Genomic DNA, 23,057 nt, shown 5'->3' on the forward strand with positions numbered 1-23,057 from the left:
CTCTTCCTTTTTCCTTCCATTTTCCCCAGCATCATTGTCTTCTCTAAGCTTTCCTGTCTTCTCATTATGTGGCCAAAGTACTTCATCTTTGCTTTTAATATCCTTCCGTCCATTGAGCAGTCAGGCATTATTTCCTGGAGTGTGGACATGTTTGATATTCTTGCGTTCCAAGGCAATCTCAGAATTTTCCTCCAACACCACAGTTCAAAAGCATCTATCATCCTTCGCTCAGCTTTCCTTATGGTCCAGCTATCGCATTCATTCGTTATTACGGGGAATACAACTGCTTTAACTATGCCGACCTTTGTTGCGAACATGATGTCTCTACTGTTCACTATTTTAATAAGATTGATCATTGCTCTCCTCCCAATAAGTAAAAGTCTTCTGATTTCCTGGCTACACTCTGCATCTACAGTAATCTAAAAATACAAAGTCTGTCACTGCCTCCATGTTTTCTCCATCTATTTGCCAGTTATCAATCAGTCTGGTCGCCATAATCTTGATTTTTTGGATGTTTAACTGCAACCCAGCTTTTGCACTTTCTTCTTTCACTTTGGTTATAAGGCTCCTCAGCTCCTCCTCACTTCCAGCCATCAAAGTTGTATCATCTGCATATCTAGGTTTGTTAATGTTTCTTCCAGTAATTTTGACTCCAGCCTTGGATTCATCAAGCCCTGCATGTCACATGATGTGTTCTGCATACAAGTTGAACAGGTAGGATGTAGGTTTGTTCTTAAATTGAATTTGTATGTAACATGGAACAGGTACATTTAAGGTGTAACACCAGACAGACAGACAGATAAATAGATAGACAGATATGCAAGCTTTGTATAGCATAGAGAAGGATTAACACCTTTAGGTGTTTGTTTTGCTGTCTGCCCCTGTTCAGAAAACTTATCCTCACTTTCTGTCCCTGTGAGAATTGGATTTTGAAACGTTTGGTTTGTAGTGGAAATAAGGATTGGCGATAAAGCTTCAGTGGAGACACCTTTTTCCATGATTACTCTTTCAGGAGTGAATTACCCTTCTTAGGATTAGATTTCTCTCACTTCCTGTTATCTCACCCATGTTCTTAACTATGAGTCATTTGTAAGTCGAATGTTTGTAACTCAGGGACTGCCTGCATCTATATATATAAAAATGCTCTGTGCATAACGAGTACCTTAAAAACAAAAGAACCAATGAAGAAAATCACACCAAATTTGGCAACAAAACGTCTCACTACACAAGGAGTGACCATCACTTTAAAAAATATGATTTTGTCATTTGGGAGTTGTAGTTGCTGGGATTTATAGTTCACCTACAATCAAAGAGCATTCTGAAAGATGGAATTGAACCAAACTTGGCACACAGGCCTCCCATGACCAACAGAAAATACTAGCAGCATTTGGTGGGCACTGACCTTGGGTTTGGGAGTTGTAGTTCACCTACATCCATAGAGCACTGTGGACTCAAACAATGATGGATCTGGACCAAACTTGGCACAAGCACTCAATACGCCCAAATATCAACACAGATGGAGTTTGGGAGAAATAGACCTTGACATTTGGGACTTGTAGTCACTGGGATTCACAGTTCACCTACAATCAAAGAGCATTCTGAAGCCCACAAACGACAGAATCGATGCAAACTTCCCACACAGAACCCCCATGACCAACAGAAAATACTTAAGGCCACCCAATCCAACTCCCTTCATCAGGGCAAGAAAACGTAATCAAAGTCCTCCTGACAAAGTCCTCTTTAGCTATCCAGCCATAGAGATAGATAGATAGAGAGAGAGAGTTGTAGTTGCTGGGATTTATAGTTCACCTACAATGAAATGTCATGATAGAATTGACCCAACCAGGGCATGCAGGACCCCCTTGACCAACACAAAACACCAGAAGGGTTTGGTGAGCATTGACCTTGAATTTGGGAGTTGTCGTTCACCTACAACCAGAAACCAACACTTTCTCATTATTTTTCCAGATCACCAGACTGGGCCACAGCAACGCGTGGCAGGGGATGGCTAGTTATATATACAAATGTATTTATATCCCCCACTTTTTTTCTCAAAGGAGACTCAATGCAACTAACACTAAAAATTGAAACAATGTGTAAATGTTAGCACTTAAAGCATATAAACTGTTGTTTGCCTTCAGTTGTTTCCAATCCAGAGTTTTCTTGGCAAGAACTGTTCAGATTCTAAGGATGCATAATAAATAGGAAAGGCTTAAATAACCTAAATACACCAGATCCTATCAGAGTAAGGAACTGGATAAACTACTTCTGAGGGTTCCTTGCCTAAGAAAACCCTATAAAATTCATGGGACCGTCACAAGTCAACAAGACAACTTGGGAGGTGCATACAAACATGCAATGAGCTGGCAATTCATTCAAACTGGGACTGTTTGAAACAAATGCATATACTTTTATTTGAAAGAAATCCAGGCACCACTGGAAATCCTATTTGTTTGGCACGTATATTTTTAGACATATTTATATTATTGCTGGATTATTAGCTGAGGATACAGGTTCAAAGAAATAGTCAAAATATTTATACATATTTAAGTGACAACAAGACACCGGTTTTGGGGTGTCTGATCACAAATTGGAATGCAGGTTTCAGCACTCGGATGTAAACAATGTGTTTTATATGCTTATAAGATAACTTAAAGTACCACTTCTTAAAGCAAATCAATCAATTTGGTGATTATTAGCATAAATATTATATTTGTTTGTATCCTGCTTTCCTTCTAGAATCTGGAGCAAAAGTGGCTGACAGTTTAGGTAGTTTTCTCTGTATTTAAGACCCATGGATTGGAAATAGAAGTTCAAGGATGAGAAAGAAACAAATTTAAGAGAGATCAATGCCCTAATACAACAATAATCAATTTCATTTTTGTGTTGTCCAAGGCTTTCATGGTCAGAATCACTGGGTTGCTGTGAGTTTTCCGGGCTGTATGGCCATGTTCCAGAAGCATTCTCTCCTGACATTTAGCCTGCATCTATGGCAAGCATCCTCAGAGGTTGTGAGGTCTGTTGGAAACTAGGAAAATGGGGTTTATATATTTATATATATATAATGGCATATTTCGGACAGAATTTGAAGAGACACTATAGCCTGAAACAGCTCAGTTGGTATGGCATCTGATTTTGATAGTTTATTTCTTCCAAGAGTTTTGAGTGCCTTTTTCATCTTCACTTTTTAAAATTGTGGGTTCATTCTGAAAATGTTCCTTTTCAACAAAATCTGTTTTCTGGTTCTTCTTTTATACAGTTCTTCAGCGTATTGTTTCCATTGTCTTTTTGTTTTGTCCAAATTCTGTAAGTGTCATCTTGGCGATCATATGTCATCCCAGCTCTTGGTTTAAAATTCCCTTTGATTTTTCAGAACTTCTGGAAGAGTTCTCTTTTTCTTTTATGCTGATTGTTTTCTATTTATTTATACTGATTACTTTAATAATTCTACTCATATTTGTGCCAACATACAAGTTGCTGAACAGTATTTTGGTGCCTTTTGGTGTCTATTTGTTTGAAGAGATTTATCAGTCATCAAATAGATTTTCTTGTCTTTCTTCTTTCTCCCGCTGCCTTTTTTTCTACAGAAAATGTATTTTTGCATTTCTCCCTGACAATATCCCAGAACTTTTATGATTGTCTATTAGGCATAGGGCTACAAATATGGTCATCAGCCAATCTTGAAATTAGGATGTTGTCTAGATTATGTTCTGCCACCATGATGTACATTTATTTACACCCAGTAAGCTCCACTAATCTTGTGTGTGGGTACTTCTGAGTTGACATATTTAGGATTTGTCTGCAGAAAAACAGAGTTTTAGACCCATCGTTTCTTCTTTGTGTTATTTTCAGCAAAAGCAGATGGAGCTTTGATCTCCTGATAAAAGGAATAGATTCACACACTTATTTGCTCTAGTTCCAGTTTATTCTCATAGCAACACTGTTCAGATTAATTTGCTAATGATTTTAGTAGCATTAAATTTTATATTTTATGAAACAATATAGGATTGAAGACTTGATCAGCACGTGTTTGCATTAAATATGCCTTTTCATATTCCTGGCTTTTCATGAGAAATCAAAACAATACTTTTATTTAGTGTTTTTTGCATTTTCAATGTTTCAAGCCAAATGTGACAAAGAACTTTTAAAACAAACAAAAAACAGAAACACGCTGAACTTCATTAAAGTAACACAGAGCCATTTTTGCTGCAGATGTAATTATTGGCAGAAGATTTTGAACCCTCTTTTGAACTTGTATAAATACATACATGATCTTATACATTTCCATTAAAATCCCCCTCCAGGATTTATACTGTTCCAATGTGACACTCATTAAGCCTCCATTTTGATGAAAGACTACCATTGTTCAATACAGTAATCTGATTTTCTCACTCCTCCGCATATTTCCAATTCTTTCCTTTCAGTTGCAGTTAACAGGTAAAATATAGGATGCTTCTCCTTTGGTGATCATTTCCCCCATATACTGTATCTAAACAGCAAGAGCAGTAGGCATCTTTCTCTAAAGACCTGATGTGTGATATTGCCTATAATTTCCATAATCCCATCCCAAAATGTACGTACAATTGGATAATAATGCCACATAGAGGTAAGAGCACTACCTTCTCCACATCTGCACTAGCTCATTAGTGACATTCCTTTGCAAAATCTGGACATCATTGAAAGTCATAAATGTGACCTATAATGTTTTTGCACGTACATTCTGTTCTCAGGGCTGAAATGTACTTAAAAGGACACCTTAGCATTTTCCCATTCTTTATTTAGGATTTTGGTGCTTAGATCTCTTTCCTGTACATCTAGGTAGCAGGTCACAATAGCAGAATCTGCTCCGACTTTCACATACATTAAGAGATAAATCCTTCAAACCTTCACTAGGGGTCCCATTGGCATTTCACTATCTACATAACATTTGTCATCAAATCTAGCAAACAAAGGTCATTTGAGTTAATGAATAACACCATAAGTGTTTACTGGATGCTGCATTTAGCCTTATGGCTATTAACCATAAGGGCCCCAGTGTCACAGGTTCTAATGTTTACTGCATGGCCAAAAATGCATATGAATTGAAAACAACTCAAGATGTGTAAGTCTGCATTCTAGAGGTGCTTTTTTGGGGATGATGGAAAACCTGGCCTTGGGGTGGGCTTTCAAAGGCTCCACCAGCCTCTTCCATTTTGCCATGTGTGCCTTATCATATGAAATAAGAGTCACTGCCTCTTTCAAAGCTACACTGCGATTGATGGCCGCTGCAGCCTCTGCCAGCACCCGAGCACAAAGTACATACACCATATGGTTTGTAAGATGCCATCCGCACTCAGAACAGGCAGTTTGGACCAGGCCCAGGAAAACAGTGAAGCCAGCCAACCAGTTACTAAAAGAACAATTCGTTATCTGTTTCACCCCTGCTTCCTAGTTCCTCTAATTGAGGCAGATCTTCTGCCTTCCTTGCTTCAAAGGTTTCAGAAGCTGGAACACATGTAAGAACCATCTAATATATAATCCCTTCTTTGCAGGAAAGGTGAATCCTCAGGGGGGACCACCTGAATCTCAGAATTGAGCTGGTCAAGAAGGAGACTGCACCCCACCCCAAGCTTGCCCCTTTAGAGCCTAGGGGCATGCTAAACAGCTATCTAGTATATCTCTCTTTTGCAAGCCAACTCATCCATGGAAGAGCAGGATTCTATCGTTACAGCTGTGTTCCTATCTCTGCAATTACTTTAGCTGTTTCATGTGCTTGCCTCCCCTCTTTGCTAGCTTTCTCCTTTGGGGGGGGGGGGGGAGGCTTTCCTGGGATGAAAGTATTGGCAACCCCTGGGAGAGCTTGAAAATGAATCTCCTTTGGGATCTCCTGAATGCACTGACTGATTGGTTGCTTTTCAAGGGTTGCTTTTCAATCTTTTAGGATAATAATTCCTGCCGAAGGGCCTCAAACTACAGGAGTCTTGGTGGTCCAACTTTAGTGGACACAGTCCCCTGCCCTCTTCTCTGTTTCAGGGTCCACAGAGGGGGATGGAAGTCGGAATATGTTTATTCGCAATATTGTTAATAGTCCCTTCCTAATCGTTGACCCGTGTCATGCACAATCAATTTTTACTATTACAGCTATTTTAAAAACTTAATAGCTCTAGTTGTTACTCTGTTCCACTCACAGAGTGTAAACACAGTCCTTACAAGGGAATGGAGAGCACAGCACTGGATGGAAAATTCCATTTGACAACATAGTTCAGCTACATAAAAATGCAGTAGCGGTGGCCTTTATCCTACCCAGATCTGAAACTCGGCTTTAACCTTGAAACCTACAATAAGGCATCCTCTTTCAAATTGCTACCATTTAAATAAACTTAATAGCACCAATAGCGCAAGACTGCTTGAGTGAAGGGACAGGTCAATTTACACAGATTTAATCATGTAATATAACGTGATTCCATTATCTGAGTGGGCAATGTGTATTCCTTCAGATATTGTTAGACTACGCCTCTTATCCAATCTAGTCAGCATAGTTGGGAATGCGGGAAGGTGCAGCCCAACTACATTTAACGGTTGCACTTTAGTGTGCCCCTGCTATATATGTATGTATGTATGTATATATGCATGTGTGGATGTGTATATGTATGTATGTATCCTTACGTTCTACTGCAAAAAAGTGTTTTATACACATTATTTATCTGGCCAAACATAGTATGGCTTGAACTTAATTTTATGCCCTGAATCTGTGAAGAGGGAAGCCCATGACTATTTGAAAATACCCACAGTAAATGGAAAGCAATCTGTCCTTAGAATGCAAATTTCCACTATGTAGCTCAAGGAGATTATCTGCTTCCAGAAGGGGAGCTAAGCACACAGGTCTGTTCCCCAAGTGGGTGCATGTGATGCACTCCCTGGGGAACAAGGATTATGCTAATTTCTGACAGTGAACTCATGCATAACCATGGGAAACAGGAATTTAAAACTTCCTTGTTTAGGAAAACATCTGATAATCACTATCTCAGTCTGCTACACACCGGAAACAACACTTCTGGTCTTTTCTCTTGCATGCATTTCTTTACATGGGAGTCAGCATGTTATAGTGATTCAAGTCTCAGACTTTGACTTCTAGAGACCAAGGTTTGATTTCTCGCTCAACCATGGAAGCCATTGGGTGACCTTGGGCAAGTCACACTCAGCCACAGAGGAAGGCAAAGACAATGGCAATCTCCTTCTGAACAAATCTTGCCAAGAAAACCCTACGTTAGGTTTGCCTCAGGGTCACTGTAAGTCAGACGTGACTTGAAGAAATGTTAACAGAAAAGGTTAATGTGTTTATATTATAATTGTAAAACTAAAACATTGAATGTAATTGCATTTAGTGACTTAAGGTGGCTTACAAAAGTTAAAACATAGTTTTTTAAAAACCCATCAAACAACATATAAATATATATTTAATGCATCAATAAAATTAAGAGCAGTTAAAAGTAGACCATTAAAAGAAGAAATCTAAAGAACACAGTCCCTCCTGAGCAGTCGGTCCTCGAGGTCCTGCCAAAACAAAAGGCCCTTCAGCTGCCTACAAAAGGAGAGCAAGGAGGTTCTGTAATTTCCCTTGCACTGTTTAATATTCAACAAATATATGTTTTTCAAAACTAGAAGTGATTTCGGCTCCATCCTTTTTGTTTTTGTCTTTTGGCATTTTTGGCAATTCCCAAAGTCTTTGGAGAATCTCAGGGACAGAAAAATAGCCCCAAGAAATGTCGGTAAAAAAAAAAGCATACCATGGTTCCAAGAAAACAAACTAGGGATCAAGCAAAATTATAACGGAAATGTTAAAAGTCAGGATGTCAGTAAATGTAATAACAGCAACAGATGTAGTAATGGGTGATTTTTGTGAGCCTGAAATCAACATGATAAGACAAAATGCAGAGGGGAGAAGCAAGTACAGATCTGCTTGGAAGCTCCTTGGAACCTGGCAGAATTTAGTAAAAAGTCTATGATTCAACACACCTGATATATGTATTTATATTTTGCTCACTGGGGCTGCTACAGGAAGCAGACAACTCCCCTGTTGAAGCAGCTCCACTGGCTGCCAGTCTGTTACAGGGCACAATTCAAAGTGTTGGTTATGACCTTTAAAGCCCTAGATAAATGTTTCTCAAACTGTGCTCCTCCAGGTGTTTTGGACTTCAACTCCCAGAAATCCCAACCAGCTTGCCAACTGTTAGGAATTGTGGGAGCTGAAGTCAAAACATCTGGAGGAGCACAATTTGAGGTCCAGGCTATTTGACCGACCACATCCCCTTGAATGAACCTGCCCGGGTCCTGAGATCTTCAGGAGAGGCTCTTCTCTTGATCCCACCTCTATCTTAATTTCAACTGGTGGGAACAAGAGTGGCCACCCCTCAATTCTGGAACTCACTGTCTAGGGAAGCCAGAATGGCCCCCTTCTTGCTGTCCTTCAGGCATCAAGTCAAAATCTTTTTATTCAAGCAGGCTTTTAAAGAAGAAGCTTTTTAAGATTGTCAGAGGGTGCTGTGATTTTAAATTATTTCAATGATGTTCAATACTGTTTCAGTACTTGTATATTTATATATTTGAAGTTGCATTGCCATGCTTTAGTTGTGAGCCACTTTGTGTCTCCGTATGGAGAGAAAAAGTGGGATATAAGTAGCATAATAAAATAATAATCATAATTCTTGCTTGCTATGGCTGTTTAAGAAAAGCAGATCTGCCCAAGGGTTTTACATTATCCTGTTTTGGATATATAAAGTAGGTCAAAATTGCGACGAGGAGGGAGATTCTAACTACTCTTCAAGTTAGGTAAAAGCTATTAGGAATATATAATCCTTTTTTGTATATAGATAATGAGGTTCTAAGTCTCCCTTTCCTAAGAAAAACTGCTGGACTGGACTTTGTAATGCTATATTTTAATTAAATGTACTACAGTACATGGATTTCTGTGTATTTCCTACAGGCTTTCATTGATCCTTTTAATGTTAAATCCATTGCAAGTGTTCCAGTGGAGATTATATAATTGTATAGTGTCATTTTGAAATGTCACAACAGTAGATGTTTTGGATTAGGCAAACAACCAGCAGACTTTCGCCTTTTAATGGACAGGAACAGGACAAACCACCTGAGAGCAATGCAGACAGGACACATAATGACTTTCTTTCTAAGGGGGCCTTTTAACACAATGCCATGCTAACTGACTTAGGAACAAGGCCGACTGAGATTAGTGCACTAGCTTTTGAGTAAAAACATATAGAATCCAATTTTAAAACAGAGATTGGTATTTTATTTCTAGAAGATACAGCACAACAGGCTAGATCACATGTGTCAAACTCAAGACCTGTGGGCTGACTCTGGCCTGTCTTGCCATTTTATGTGGCCGTCCAGATGCTGATCTACAACTCTTGTATTCCCCATCATTAGGCAGCACGACTAGAGATGATGCGAGTTGCGATACAGTAACACCCAGAAGGCTGCAGTTTCTTCTGTTTAGTCAGGATAGTGGGGTTTGGATTTAGATACAAGGCTAGTGGATGTGATGTCTGGCTTTAAAACGTCCTTTAACCTTTCCTCAATCTCACAGCCACAAATGCTGTTGGATTGCAATTCCCATCACCCCCAGACTGCATGGTGGACAATCAAACGTCATGGGAGTTGTCGTTCAATAATATCTGGGGACAAAAATTGGGTAAATACTAAAGAGCACCGATTACTGTATAAAACAATTTTAGTTGGTGGGTTGCTGTAGGTTTTTTGGGCTATATGACCATGTTCTAGAAGCATTCTCTCCTGACGTTTCACCTGCATCTATGGCAGGCATCCTCAGAGGTTGTGAGGTCTGACCTCACAACCTCTGAGAATGCCTGCCATAGATGCAGGTGAAATGTCAGGTGAGGGGAGATCCTGTGGGGAGAGCCATACCTTAAAGCATAGAAACAAGTGGGTACAAATAAAATGAGCAGAAAATTACAGTTGTGAGTGGTCAGCCTAGACACCCAAGCCAGGCTGAAGAATTTAATGGTGCCTTCCTGGAATAAATGACAAAATATTCAAAGGAAAATTTAGTAGTTGGGGAACTGATATTTATTGGAAACCAAACTTTATCAAGAATGTAAGGTCCAATAAATTCCTCAATTGCCTTACAGATAATCCTATTGTTCAGAAGATGGAGGAGGCTATAATAAACTACTCTGGATTTAATCCTAACCAGCAGGGAAGAGTGGGTCAACAGAGTGGAAGTCATAGGATCCTTGGGCAGAGTAACAACATTCTCCTGTGCCAAATGTAATTAGACACAGGCTCTAGAGTTTTAAGTAAGCTGATTTCAGAAGGCTTAAGGGAATACCGGTTCAGATCCCATGGTCAGAAACATTCAAAGCAAAAGGGAGTTCATGATACATAGGATTTTTTTTAAAGGAGAGTCAGTGTGATGGAGTGGTTTGAGCATTGGACTTTAACTATGAAAATTAGGGTTTTTGATTTCCTCTCAGAAACTCATTGAATAACCTTGAGCAACTCACAATCCTTCAGCCTCCGAGGAAGGCAAAGTCAATCCCCTCTCAACAACAACAACAAAAATACCCTGTGATAAGTTAGCCTTAGGGTCGCCATAAGAAATCACTTGAAGACACAATAGCAATGAAGGTTCAATTGTGGGGAGGGGGGATCCAAAGTGGAAAAATTGTGATGCATCTAAAGCAATTACGGTGGAGATAAAAAGGATTTTTAGATGGGACGCACCCCAGAATTCATACGAAGATAGTACAGGTATATTTAACAATTCTAAATTAATCCAAATCTTCAGGGACAGATAAACTGCCTTCAAGGATATATTAAAAGAATTGGGAGATATAATTGCAGAACCTCTGTCAATGTTTTTTGAGAATTCTTGGAAAACAGGAGTTGTCCAACAGATGGAAAAGGGCAAATAGAAATATATCATACAAACTAAAGAAAACAATACAATTCTATTTTGCTTTGGTCATACCTCGCCTCGAATACTGTGCCCCAGTTTTGGGTGCCGACATTCAAAAAGACACTGACAAGCTGGGAAGTGTTCAGAAAAGGGTAATCAAGATGGTCAAAGGTCTCGGAACTAAGTCCTATGAGGAACAGCTTAGGCAGCTGGATAACTTGTGTTTGGAGATGAGAGCACAGAGATGATATGATAGTCATCTTTAAATATTTGAAGGAGTGTTATATAGAAAGCACAGTAATCTTGTTTTCTACGGCTTCAGATACTTGAACCAATTGAATCAAATTACACGAAAAGAGACTCCACCTAAATATTGTTTGATGGTGGAATTGGCTACCCCAAAAGGAAGTAGGCTTTCCATCTTTGAAAGTCTTTAAACAGAGGTTGGATGGTCATTTCTTGGAAATGCATGGCTGGTGATTGGCCTGCATGGCCCTTGCAGCCCCTTCCAAGTCAAAATCCCCTCAGACTAAGGATTCTGACTTAGAAATATTTGGATTGTTTCAACAGGAAGCATGCATGTGACATGATGTCTGTCCCATATAACAAAAACATTTCAAAGACTATTTCAGGATTTTTAAAATCTCAGTTGTTAACTGTTCAGACACATCACATCAAAGGCACAAAATGAAGAAAGAACCAACCTACAACACAGACATTACTATGATGCTTGTCTTCTTTACACTGTTTAACATTAATCTAAAGTGGATGGCTTTTTCAAAAAAATTGGTCCTATTTTCTTCCTGCCTTCAATTTAGAAATCCTCTTTTTAGTAAGTGAAATTCAACCAAGGTAAATCTTATCCAATTTTTAAGAGGATCTATGCAACAGAAAGGTTTGTTACAGGTTTATCTGCAGATAATCTGAGATAATGGACATTGTGAGATTAACCTAATCAAAGGTCTAAATGCATTTTGTGTGTCAGTAGTAAATAAGAAACAGGATTAATATCCTGAACCTCCGAAACCCTCCAACTGCCAAAAGGCAAGGTAAACAAGGGGTGCTATTTTGATCTGAACTACCAAAAGAAGCTGCAAAGTCACAGTCAGACCAGTCTTTTAGACAATGTTATAGATATTGTTTACTGCTAACATGACAAATAAATGATTCCAAGTGCAAATCAAGTCTGAACTCTCCCTAGAGGCCAAGAATTATTTATTTATCATATCAGAAACAAATCATGGGTACAGTTTGATTTTATTTTAAAAAATCACAAAGTTTAAAAACTGAGCATTATATTAAATGCCCTTTGACCAGGAGTTGGTCACTGGTGTTGCTATAAGGAGGTCCTCCATTGTGCATGTGGCAGGGCTCAGGCTGCATTGTAATAGGTGGTCTGTGGTTTGCTTTTTTCCACACACGCATGTCGTGGACTCCACTTCGTGGCCCCATTTCTTAAGGTTGGCTCTGCATCAGGTGGTGCCAAAGCACAGCCGGACTAGCGCCTTCCAAGTCACCCAGTCTTCTGTGTGCCCAGGGGGAAATCTCTCCTTCGGTATCAGCCATGGCCTGAGGTTCTGGGGTTTTGCCTGCCGCTGTTGGACTCTCACTTGCTGAGATGTTCCTGTGAGTATCTCTGTAGATCTTAGAAAACTATTTCTTGATTAAAGGTGTTGGCATGCTGACTAATATCCAAACATGGGATGGGCCAGAGATATCACTGCCTTGGTCCTTTCATTATTGGCTGCTACTTCCCGGCAGATGTCAGGTGGTACAATACCGGCTAAACAATATAATTTCTCCAGTGGTGTAGGACGTAGACATCCTGTGATGATGTGGCATGTCTCATTAAGAGCCACATCCACTATTTTAGCGTAGTGAGATGTATTCCACACAGGGCATGCACACTCAGCAGCAGAGTAGCAAAGCACAAGGGCAGATGTCTTCACTGTGTCTGGTTGTGATCCCCAGGTTGTGCCAGTCAGCTTTCATATGATATTGTTTTGGCATATCTTGTGAAGATGCAGCTCAGTTAGAGACAATAATGCTTGGTAAGGAAGAAGGCAGCAGCAAAAGGGAAAGGCTGCATCACAGATGGATAGACTCAGTCACGGAAACTATCCATCCCCCTGAGCCTGCAAGACTGAGCAGGGTGCTGATAGGGTGACTTGGAAGTCTCTCATTCATAGAGCTGCTATATGTCAAAGTCCACTTGACTGCAGTTGAAGCCTCATCCCAGAGGGGCGCCTTGGAAGGATACCATGGTTGATGGTATTTAAATCCCCTGGAAAGTCCAACAAAATCAACAGGGACACACTCCCCCTGTCCAATACTTTGCATAGGTCATTCACAAAGGTGACCAAAGCGGTTTCAGTCCATTGTAATATGTTTCATTATGTAAGATAAATTTCTAGTATCCTGTATTATCTTCGCCAACACAATTGAGGGCGGAGCGCAACACGGTCTAGTACAGCAATAGGAGCATGCCAAAGTCAGCATACTAGAGAACATGTTATGTCACTAAATAAGCAATATCCCATTGGGGACTGGCTGTACTCTTCCCAATCTGAAAGTAACATAACCAAAGCTGGAACTTAATATATGCTGGTAAAAAGATCAGCTAATACTATGGACTTAGAAAATTCCACCTGTAAAAGTTGTCTTGAAAAGGCAACAGTTTTGTTCTTGTATTTGCTCTTTTCAAGCTCACAACATACATGATGTTTACCAATTTACTTGACAGAAGGTTTTTGTTTCTTCATCTCTCTCACCTTCTCTGTCTGGTATAACACATAGAAAGACTTAAATTTATTATTATGTCAGTAATAAGAAGCCCCAAACAAGAAAGCAGAAGAGTCCCTCTCACCGGTACCTGAAGAAAAATGGATGGTAGTAGTTCTGAAACTACACTGTTGCGTCTGGCAATTCAAGAGGTAAGATGACAAATAACATAAATACCACACAAATATAGATTTAGTTTTATTCCTTGAATCTTGGCACACAATTCCAAAAATATGTGTACAGTGGGCCCTTGGTACCCACTGAGTTTGATTGCTCAAGTCCCATTAGATATAATAGTAAAATGCATTCTATTCTATATAAAAATATTTTCAAGTCATGGTTGCTTGTATCCATTGATATGGATAGCCAACAGTTTATGTGCCCTCAAGCTGTTTATCAATGTATGGCAATAACATGAATTTGAGAATGTTTCCTTAGGCAAAGACTATCCAAAGGTGGTTTTGCTGCTGATCTGCATACCTGGTAGGAGTTTTACTGTTTTATGTAGGCATTGTTATGTTGTGAGATGGAGACCAGAGGTGGGGTACTAAATAATTGTATACATTTTAAAAAGGAATACTGCATATACTCAAGTATAAGCCTAGTTTTTCATCCCTTTTTGTAGGCTGAAAAAATCCGCCTCAGCTTATACTTGAGTCAAGGTTATTTATTATTTTACTCTGTTGTTGTTGTTGTTGTTGTTTTTGTTGTTGTTATTATTATACATTTATTATTTTACGCTATTTATTATTATTATTACATTTATCATTTTACTCTTATTATTACATTTATTATTTTACTTTATTATTGTTATTATTACATTTATTATTTTATTCTATTATTATTATTTTTATTATGACATTTATGATTTTCCTCTCTTTATTATTATGCGTCGCCTTCAGGCTGATATGGGCAGGATACAAATGTTGTAAATAAATAAAATAAGTAATTGGAAAGATACTTAAGCACATTTACATCGAAGAAGCTTAGAATAATGGTTTAATCAGAGTTGGACTGTCTTATCTTAAATTTCAGTTTTATGTAAATATTAAAAAAACATTTAACCTCCTGATGTCTCAATTAATGTAATTTTATTTCTATTTTTATTTTGAAATTTACCCGTAGCTGCTGCATTTTCCACCCTCGGCTTACACTAGAGTCAATCAGTTTTCCCAGTTTTTTGTGGTAAAATTGGGTGCCTTGGCTTATATTTGGGTCGGCTTATACTCAAGTATATACGGTATATTGCTAGAAAACAAATACTCACGGGTAGCCATATTTGAAGGAAAATGCATAAATATCTATTTGGAAATTCCTATGAAGTCTATTTATGAAGCAACTCTCTAGTGAATGAACAGAAGAAGTAGTGATATAGTGAATTTGTGATTAGTACAGCTCTACAGAAATCTACTAAATGTTGTCAAATTTGCTTTTAAAGGTAGAAAACCACAAATAAAGGTGCAAAATGCAACTATGAGGAAGACCTGAAGAAAACACGAAGAGAAAGGAAAATGACTAATATGCTTCTATGACTAGTATCAAGGTCATACTAGGCGAAAGACCAATAGGGAAAAACTGCTCATGAGATTATCCTTTTCACAATAAAGAAAGTGTACTTTGGCTAAATAATTTACATTGAATCATCTCTGTAACATAGCATCTGAATAGCAAATTTCTAGTTCAAAAAATTTAGAACCATAATCTGTACACATCCTTGAGCTTACTAGAAAGAGTCAAATATAAAGAGATTATGGAACAGGGCTTTAAGTGTTCAGTGCAACAGTAATTATGAAAATTCCCCACTCAGCAAGAGGTAGGAAGAAAAAGCTCCTTAATTTGTACAGAATCCAGCTCAATTACCTAATGAAGTGTGATTATGTTCATGAATTGTTGTTTTAATTTCCCACAAAATTTTGCTTGAACAGCAGCCAGATGGCACCTGTTCCAAGTCCTATGCAAGCAATCAAATAAGATTGAAAGGTTTCATTGCTGTCCAGAAGTGAAACCCAACTTCCTACACCTAAAACACAAGCTGGCATGTGGGAACAAACAAATCTTACCAAAGGAATTCATTTTTACTGTCTAAAATTAGCATTCTGTATTTTTCCTTACCTAGTAGTAACAAATGTTTATAAGATGCCCAGAGGTAGGACAGTTTTCTCAACTAGGTATTACATTTCTAGTTTCTTTACATAGACTGTATACCTGTTTTTACCTATGAGAAACACCAATAGGATTTATTTTTGAACAGGTATACATTAGACTTTGTTGTTTGTATTTAAAAGCTCATTGCATCATCCCTTATTCTCGACAAGCATTCCGCTCAATTTGTTAACACCTCTAGGAACATTTTGTGCTAAAAATGAACTGCTGATCATCACAACATTGGATTATTTTTGTCTGTTCTCATGAACCTCAGTTCCTAAGAAAACCCTAACTAATTTTCTCCATCCCTTTCTATTACCAAGCCATCAGCATCCACGACAGAGCACTCACTAGTAATAATAACAATAACAATTTTATTTCTTACTTGCTTCTTCTTATGGCTTGAGACAGGTTACAACTTGTGTAAAGTTAAAAAAGACCTAAATATTGGTGAGATAAATATATACACTGATCCAAAATACTCTTTATACCACATTTGGGCAAATATCAGACGTTTGTGTACTTACTGACCCTGGAAAGGGACCTTGGAAGAGAACCTCCCCCCATTTCGTGTCTCCAAATGCTCCCTACCACCCTCTATGCCAGGCATGAGCAAACTTTGGCCCTCCATGTATTTTGGACAACTCCCACAATTCCTAACAGTCTACCAGCTGTTAGAAATTGTGGGAATTGAAATCCAAAACACCTGGAGGGCCAAAGTTTGCCCATGCCTGCTCTATGCACTGATACTGCTTTTATTTATTCCAGTAGGGATTTATTTCCAATGACATAGATGTAAGAGTATAACCAAGTATACACTATATAGCAGGCATGGGCAAACTTCAGCCCTCCAGGTGTTCTGGACTTCAACTCCCACCATTCCTAACTGTGGGAGTTGAAATCCAAAACACCTGGAGGGTCAAAGTTTGCCCATGCCTACTATATAGTGATGCAAAACAAGGCTAACTCTATAAGTCAATTTACTTACAATATGTGTGTGACAGGGATGTTACAATCAAACAGGCCCTTGGTCATCACCTTGTCCAACCTTCTGCTAAATTACACGATCAACAACATAAAATGCTACTACAACATCCCCGATGGATAACTGCCCAGTCACTACTGAGACACTGCCAGCGAAGGGCAGTCCACCATCTGTTGAGCCATGGAGAACGGTGGACAGATGTTGAGCCTAAATCTGATCCTCTACGATTTCCATCCTATGGATTTACTTCTGCCCTCTAAAGCGGGGCTTCTTAAAATTTTTCTGCTCGCAACCCCTTTCTGTCCGTGAAAACATTATGTGACCCCAGTACATATAATAATAATAATCTATATTTATATCCTGCCACCATCTCCCCAAAAGGGACTTGGAGTGGCTTACATGGACCTATATAAAATAGGTATAAAATTCAAATATTTACTGCAGTGATTCTCAGCATTTGGGTCCCCAGAAGTTTTGGCTTTCAACTCCTAGAAATCCTAACAGCTGGTAAACTGGCTGGGATTTCTGGGAGTTGTAGGCCAAAACACCTGGAGACCCACAGGTTGAGAACCAATGATTTATTAAACATAGAGCCCAATTTTCCTTTCTCCTTCATCTAGGGTCAGTGGTTCTCAACCTGGGGTCCACAGAGTTGTCCTACAACTCCTTGAAATCCTAACAGCTGGTAAACTAGCTGGGATTTCTGGGAGTTGTAGGCCAAAAACATCTGGGGACCCCAGGTTGAGAACCATTGGTGCACCACTTATCCTTTTCCTCAACCTGAAACCCAATTCCTCCTTTTTCTTTGTGAGCCCCACCACTCATTTTCCCATGACCCCATTTGGGGTCGCGACCCCATCTTTAAGAGGCTTTGCTCTAAAGCAAGAAACAACAGTCTTTCATATTCAAAAAAACACCATCGTGTTTCCCTTAATCTTATCTTAAGATAGATATACAGTAGAGTCTCGCTTATCCACCCTTTGCTCATCCAACGTTCTGTATTATCCAACGCAGTCTGGGTTTTAATTTAACTTAAGCCAAGGGGAAAATTGTTTCCTTTTTCTTTTTCACCTATCTGTATGGAAGCAATGCTTTCTACAATATGAAATATCTTCATTAACAAACCTAAACAAGACTGCATTTATTGATAGAATGTGCTTTTTGGGGGTTTGAGCTGAAAAGTGGTTTCAATTCTGGGTTCACAAAGAAAGCTGTTCTTAAAATCCACAATCACAACATCCACTTCACAGAATTGTAGAGTTGGAAGAGACCTTGTGGGCCATCCAGTCTAACCCCCTGCCAAGAAGCAGGAAAATCACATTCAAAGCACCCCCAACAGATGGCCATCCAGTCTCTGTTTAAAAGCCTCCAAAGAAGGAGCCTCCACCACATTCCGGGGCAGAGAGTTCCACTGCTGAACAGCTCCTTTTTAGTTAAATTACCTCTTTCTTACAAACACATAAATACACTAACACCGAGCAGCAGTCTTTTAAAAGTGCACTAAATTTGCTGATGGAGGACAATTGCAATAAATATGGGATATTATCAGCTGTCCTTCTGTAAGCTTCCAGTTAAAAACAGAGGTCTCTGTCACAACAGATTAGAGAACTCATTTCTGACATTAACCAGGTCTGATTTGGATGCAAAAAGTCCAACTGTAATAACAATCTACTTAACAGAGTTGATACTGATGCTATACTGCAGATTCAAACCACATTACATGACAGTGTATATGGGGCCCACAATGGTTGGGACCATAGATATTTTAGGTTTTGGATTACCTGTATTTGCAAAGCTGTCCTTGTTCTAGTCAACTATGTGGATGACTTCAGATCAGGCATGGGCAAACTTGGGCCTTCCCTCCAGGTGTTTTGGACTTCAGGTCCCACAATTCCTAACAGCCTCAGGCCCCTTCCTTTCCCCCCTCAGCCACTTAAGCCTGAGGCTGTTAGGAATTGTGGGGCCTGAAGTCCAAAACACCTGGAGGGAAGGCCCAAGTTTGCCCATGCTTGCTTTAGATTCTGGAGAACTGGAGTTGTCATTTTACAAGACCTTCACCACCCTCTACCAAAGTGTGTTGGTACCTCACTAAACTACAGATCCCTGGATTTCACAGCACTGACCACAGCAGTTAAAGTGGCGTAGAGCTGCATTTATTCTGCAGCCACAGACTCACTCTCTTCTCTGAAGGTAAGCCTTCCATAGGGAGCCTCTGCACCACCGTTTGCTCTATGCTTTAATTAACCAGTCACCGGATCTGCAAGTTGCCTTTTCCCTGCACTGGATTGTTTTTCTCTCCTGTTTCTCAGGCTGCGTACAAAGAGATCTCTTGGAGATGGCACTGAAGCCTAAACATGACATTCATGTATATTTCATATACCCCTCTGCCTGACAGTAATTTGAGGGCAAGAGGGCACATCTACACTGAAGAATGAATGCGGTTTGCATGGCTTTGATTGCCATGGCTCAAGGCCATGGAATCATGAGGTTGTCAAAGGGTCTTTGGCCCAAACTACAACTCCCAGGATTTGATAGCACTGAGCCGTGGCAGACAACAAGGTGTCAATGGGGTCTTTAGCCCAAACTACAACTCCCATGATTCGATAACATTGAGATGTGGCAGTCAAAGAGGTGTCAAAAGGGTCTTTGGCCCAAACTACAACTCCCAGGATTTGATAACACTGAGCCATGGCAGTCAAAGAGGTGTCAAAAGGGTCTTTGGCCCTAACTACAACTCTCAGAATTTGATAGCATTGAGCTATGGCAGTCAAAGAGGCGTCAAAGGGGTCTTTAGCCCAAACTACAACTCCCAGGATTCAATAACATTGAGCCGTGGCAGTCAAAGGGATTTCAAAAAGGTCTTTAGCCCAAACTACAACTCCCAGGATTCGATAGCATTGTGCCGTGGCAGTCAAAGGGGTGTCAAAGGGGTCTTGAGCCCAAACTACAATTCCAGGATTTAATAACATTGAGACGTGGCAGTCAAAGAGGTGTCAAAAGGGTCTTTAGCCCAAACTACAACTCCCAGGATTTAATAACACTGAGACATGGCTGTCAAAGAGGTGTCAATGGGGGCTTTAGCCCAAACTATAACTCCCAGGATTTATTTTATTTATTTATTTAATACATTTCTAACCCGCCCTTCTACCCACAAGGGGCTCAGGATTCGATAGCATTGAGTTGGGGCCGTCAAAGGGGTGTCAAACTGCATTAATGCTACAGTGCAGATGCACCCAGAGATATAACATTCCAGTAATATGATAGCCCTCAAAGGCATAAGGCCAGTCAAGGTGATGGAAGGAAGAAGGAAAACATCTCTCAAGGGTGTAAAGGAAATAGGATAAGCCTTAGGGTGCAGCCACACTGTAGAATTAATGCATTTTAACACCACTTTAACTGCTGTGACTCAATGCAATGCAATCATGGGAACTCATCGAAGGACAACTCTCAGGATTCCATAGCCTTGAGCCATGGCAGTTAAAGTGGTATCAAACCGCGTTAATTCTGTAGTGTAGATGCACCTTGCGACCTTCCCTCCTGCAGGGCTGTCTGGCAAGGAGGAGTGGAAATTCCCAAAATCTTCCGTGGCGACTCTATCTATCTATCTATCTATCTATCTATCTTGCTGGTGGAGGACAATCACAAGTATTATGGGATATATACACACATGCAAACACAACTCCTTGCCAAATGAAGCCCCAGGAAACCAACCTCATTGCGACAAGGAAATCAGGAAGGGCAGAGGGACAGAAGAGAAGGAGAAAAGGCAGCGGGCCCGCCCTCAATAGGCATCCTGGCCCGGGACGTACCTGATCCAAGGACACCGCCGCCCAGGTGAACCACCACCACGACCGCCGCTTTCTGGATGAGCAGCGTCCAGCATGTGCGGGGAAGGGACTGCGCATGCGCGCCGAGCCCAGCGGTGACTGCCTGAGCACCCGCGCATGCGCAGACCCTTGCAAACATCCAGGACTACTAATGGAAAGGTTGGGTTGGAAATTGAGTTTGGAGGATTGGGAAACAGAGCTTGATCTGTGGATGTCTGGACAGAGGAAGAAACACTTGCGTGTTTTTTGTTTTGGGATCTTGTGAATACTCAAGATATTGTATATATATTCTTAGTAATAATGGGATTCCAGGGGATAGCTGTGTTATGTGGGGCAAAAAGAACAGAAAGTGCATCTATACCAGTGTAGAGCAGGCATGGGCAAATTTGGACCCTCCAGGTGTTTTGGACTTCAACTCCCACCATTCCTAACAGCCTCAGGCCCTTTCCTTTTCCCCCTCAGCCGCTTGGAAAGGGCCTGAGGCTGTTAGGAATGGTGGGAGTTGAAGTCCAAAACACCTGGAGGGCCCAAATTTGCCCATGCCTGCTCTACACTGCATTATTTGGCAGTGTAGATCCAGCTTAAATGGGTCTTAATGCAAGCAGGCCTGAATTCTCCTTGGAAGAGGCTGTCATACCTTGAGTATATACATTGAGCATCACTTACCTGGAATTACAAAATCCGAAATACTCCAAAATCCCAAACTGATCACATAAGTAGCTAAGATAATTACATCTTTGCTTTCTGATGGTTTAATGTACACAAATACTTACTTTGCTCCTTCATCATAATAATATATAAAGTTGCCTTAAAGTGATGCATAAAATATATATCTTGAGTCCCAATAGGGAGAAAGACAGGATAAAAATAAAGTAAATAAATAATGAATGAATGAATGAATTAAAACTGGGCTGGGCTGTGGCACAGCTGGTTAGTAGCCAGCTGCATTAAATCACTACTGACCAAGAGGTCATGAGTTCGAAACCAGACCGGGTCGGAGTGAGCTCCTGGCCATTAATAGTCTAGCTTGCTGTTGACCTATGCAGCCCAAAAGACAGTTGCACCTGTCAAGTATTATTATTATTATTATTAACTTTATTTGTACCCCGCTAGCATCTCCCGAAGGACTCGATGCGGCTTACAAAGGCTAAGGCCTCAAAACATAACATAACAATACACAACCTAAAACAAATCAAAAACAGTTAAAGCAATATTAAAACAACAAGCAATAAAACAATTCACCAGGACACAATAAAATTGGGCCAGGCCAGAGTAATGGGTACAGATTAAAAGTGCTGATATGACAGGTGATATGTAGGATTATAGGGTAAGTGCAGTGTGCCGGCAATCTTAATTTCTACTAAAGTGCTTCTGGGACTTGTTGTTGGAATTTTCCTATTCTGGAAAGGCACATCGGAACAGCCATGTCTTCAATTTCTTCCTAAAGACTGCCAATGTAGGGGCCTGTCTAAGATCTTTGGGGAGGGTGTTCCAGAGTTGGGGGGCCACCACAGTAAAGGCCCTGTCTCGCGTCCCCACCAGAAGCGCCTGCGACGTAGGCGGAATCGCGAGCAGGGCCTCTTCGGATGAACGAAGTGAGTGCGTGGGTTCGTAGACGGAGATGCGGTCACGCAGGTAGGATGGTCCCAAATAATTTATGACACCATAAAACCTTCCAGCAGTGTGGATAAGAATGAGAAAGTACTCAATCGAGGATTCAATTTCACAAGTGGACGGTGAAGTGGCAGCTCCCCCTATGGTCGGAATCGAGCATACCCTCATGAATCCGGAAAACTGGAATGTTAAATTGCCTCTTTGTCTGTCTATATATGTTGTATGTCTATGGCATTGAATGTTTGTCATGTATATGTTCATTGTAATCCGCCCTGAGTCCTCTGCAAGGTGAGAAGAGCAGAATATAAATACTGTAAATAAACTAAATAAATAAATAAAACTTCGCACCTATTTCTATTAGGTGCCAATTTCAAGGTATTAATTTTAATCTGCATTTTAACAGTAGATTTTAACTCTTGTGTATCTTGCTGTATATTGTTTAATAGTTTTTTATGTGATGTTGTATCTTGCTTCAAGCTACAGGGAGAGGCAGGTAATAAATTCATTGTTGTTGTTATTATTGTTACACTACGTAACACACTTTGAAACAAATTCTGTTCCTGGTTTGAAAGTGTTCTTTCCGGTTTAATTTTGCAGTACTTTGAAAGTAGCTGTTATACGCCAGAAACTTCATTTTTGTGGCTGCCACAAACTATGTTGAATTGGTTGAGAATCTACTGAGATATTAATTGAAAAACTATAACAAAATGTGTTGCAGGATGTCCCGCAAGAGCAATGTTTTTGCAGTTTAATAAACTTTTTCCAGGTGTTTGTGATAGAACCAATTAGG

General features: G+C 40.0%; 1 protein-coding gene across 2 annotated transcripts in view; it reads right to left on the reverse strand.

The window, feature by feature from the left end:
• Positions 1-20,743, reverse strand: part of NDRG3 (NDRG family member 3) — a 67,355-nt gene extending 46,612 nt beyond the window's left edge. For both annotated transcript variants that reach the window (XM_060772395.2, XM_060772393.2), the window contains exon 1: positions 20,636-20,743. The gene's annotated coding sequence lies outside the window, so the exon portion shown is untranslated. The remainder of the gene's footprint in view (positions 1-20,635) is intronic.
• Between the last annotated feature and the right edge of the window lie 2,314 nt (positions 20,744-23,057).

Source organism: Anolis sagrei, chromosome 4 (assembly GCF_037176765.1).
Source record: "Anolis sagrei isolate rAnoSag1 chromosome 4, rAnoSag1.mat, whole genome shotgun sequence".
Lineage (NCBI taxonomy): Eukaryota > Metazoa > Chordata > Lepidosauria > Squamata > Dactyloidae > Anolis > Anolis sagrei.